This window comes from Centruroides sculpturatus, unplaced genomic scaffold (genome assembly GCF_000671375.1).
Source record: "Centruroides sculpturatus isolate CEXI.00-Female unplaced genomic scaffold, Cexi_2.0 scaffold1699, whole genome shotgun sequence".
Taxonomy (NCBI): Eukaryota; Metazoa; Arthropoda; class Arachnida; order Scorpiones; family Buthidae; genus Centruroides; species Centruroides sculpturatus.
In genome coordinates this window covers 18,062-20,848 of record NW_019386091.1, presented here as the reverse complement: position 1 = coordinate 20,848, position 2,787 = coordinate 18,062, and the positions used below count along the sequence as shown (strand labels likewise).

At 24.5% G+C, this 2,787-nt stretch overlaps 1 long non-coding RNA gene across 1 annotated transcript in view; it reads right to left on the bottom strand.

Annotated features, from left to right (window-relative positions):
* Nucleotides 1-1,076, bottom strand: part of LOC111613534 — an 8,056-nt gene extending 6,980 nt beyond the window's left edge. Inside the window, exons 1-3 of the long non-coding RNA XR_002754782.1 lie at nucleotides 1,004-1,076; nucleotides 843-896; nucleotides 608-763 (exon numbers count right to left, since the gene is read on the bottom strand). This is a non-coding gene — a long non-coding RNA (uncharacterized LOC111613534). The remainder of the gene's footprint in view (nucleotides 1-607; nucleotides 764-842; nucleotides 897-1,003) is intronic.
* Nucleotides 1,077-2,787: the final 1,711 nt, after the last annotated feature.

The following is a 2,787-nucleotide window of genomic DNA, read 5'->3' as shown; positions in this document are numbered from 1 at the left end:
ATCCGAATACAGTACATTGTATTGTTTCTTCGCACATATCTTAAAAATGTAATTATGTTTTTTGTATATTGGAAAAATTTGTAATATGTGATTTGCATAGTAATAGAAATATGCATACTAATGTATTTTTCTTTTGTAATAAACGAATATGTCAAATATAAAATATAAATAAAAACCAAAATAATAATAGCAGTAGAAGTAAGTTAATAATAAAACTCTATAATTTAATTACACACGAAGAAAATCTGAATCTACGTTATTAAATTACAGTTTGTAGAAAAACAACAAGCAATTTGACATAATAAAAAAAATTGCTGAATTTAAATTTGAGTTGGAAAAAAATATTCGGAAATTATTGAGAAATTTTCGTTTTACAGATTAAATTATGTTAAAGATATAACACTATAATTCTGTAGGCTACTAAAGACTAGTAAAACAATAGTATCATTTTATAATGTTTTGTATTTTAACAAATATTTTTTGTTATTTGTGTGAAGAAATAATTTCATTTGAATCATTTGTATTTTATATTAGAATATCAAAATAATAATTAAAATTATATTTCTTATTATACAAAAGATTCTTATAGAATGTATATTATATTTACCAGAAAAGAAAATGGATGAATTATTGCTGTTAATTTTGATAGTTCTGCTGGTTTAGCAACAATGAATCTGACTACATCTACAGTAATAATACCAGAAACATCCATATATTTATATCCACCATAACTCTGAGTAACTGGCATGACAATGTCAACTGACTAAACGACAATATAAAAAGACAATGAAAAAGTATAAAATACAACAATACTATATAATCCAATAAATTATGTATCATACCTTATTTCTGAGAAAAGTGGAATTTTTCTCTTATCTCCCGTTTTAATTTCATAACTAATAAATATATTTATTATAAATTAACGAAATGGCGAGTTATGAAATTATTTATATTTTAGATAATAGACATTTTATTTTTCTAGAATATACATAAAATATCTTACTTGAATCCGAGATATTCGACAAGAAGGAGAACGACTCTTCACACCAATCCCGTATTTATGAACTTCTTTTTAGTTTCATCTAGATGAACTGCTCCAGGAATCTTTAATAAGACAAAAACATTGTATCAGGAAGTTGATAATATTTATCTTACAATATTGTATATTTACTGTCTACCTACTCCTATGTAAGAACTAGATCTATCCGTGTGGGCCACTTTTGCTTTTCACTTATGTTTAAATTTACCTAGTGAACATTTGTCGATTTGATGTCAAGTTTCATGTTGTCACATGTAAACTCATTTGCAATACGTTGTCGAAAAATTAGACGAAGTTTGATAATAAAACGTTTATTAAATTCTGTTGACTTCTTTTTTTCATAGCATTCATGTTTGTTGTAATTCTACTTCAAACTAATTTTAATTGCGCGCAATAGCTAAAAAAAAGTAAAAAAAAAAAAAAACGTAACGAAAAAGAAAAATTAGTAAACAAGCAGATTTTTAACAAATGAAATAAGCAAAAATTGTTAAAAATTGAAAAAAAAATTTAGCTAAAAAGTTAAATTCGATAATGTAATTTCGGCGTAAAAATTTTAGTACTTCATATCAAGGATTTCCTGGAGTAACTTATCAATTTAAATTTCACCTAAATTTTCATTTAGAAAATTTCTAGTGATTTAAATATATTACAAATATAAATTAGCAAACTTTTAGATGATCTGTATATTATAAATCAAGATACGAAAATCTGAGAAAAATCAATTCATTTCAATGCAATCGTAAAGATCGATTGAACTCTAACGAAGTCGTACTTTGCGCCATCTTTTCTCGTTGATCATTGTAAAAATTGATCTTATTTATCTTTTTACGCACCGAATTCTAAAGTATTGTTTGTGTCAGGAGCTAGACCGAAATGTATTCTATTTGCAGGCAAAAGTGATTAAAATTGGTTAAGCAATTTTGGAGGAATTACCGTTGCACAAACTTCAAAGTCCTCTCTAAGAGATTTTTGCTTCGCTTCGCCCAATAATATCAATAAAACAAGTACATTATTTAACCTTTTGTGATATACATTATTAATATGAATGTATCATTAATAGAATTAAAGAATAAATGTATAAACTTTTAGAATTAATTTTAACGATAGAATGAAAAAACGTATTTAAGAAATATATCATTACCTCAATAGGAAAAATAGCAAATGTAACGTTCTGTAGCGCATTCTTCATTCTTTAAAGACAGTAATTATATAAATTTTTATAAACATTTGTTAGATAATATCTTTTTGCAAAAATTAGTAGTATAATTTATAATGATAAATAAAATACTTAAAATGTATTTACCAAGACAATAATTTCGATCATTTATTTAAAATAACGAACTAACTTCAACAAAATTATAACAATACAATAAGTTACAGTAAGTTAATTTTATATATTTAGGTTTTAAATATACCCTTTCTACTGATTGAATTTATCGGATATTTTGTTCAAATTTATAAATACCATTTTTTAATCTGAAAAATAAAACTCTTTGTAACAAATCGAAAGTATCAAAAAACGGCAACTTTCATAGAACTCTTATTGATCGAAAATGTTGTAAAATTTGAAGTGTTAAAGCTAGCGACTTTTATTATAAACTTTTTAACTTTTTTGTAACTAAAAAAAGAATTTGATGGAAAATTTGCCACGTGTCATTGGAATAAAACACAATACTAGTGTTTACTACGCCAGAATTATAAAACAGGACACGGTTTCAAAAAACAAATCTACAAACTTATAATTTTAA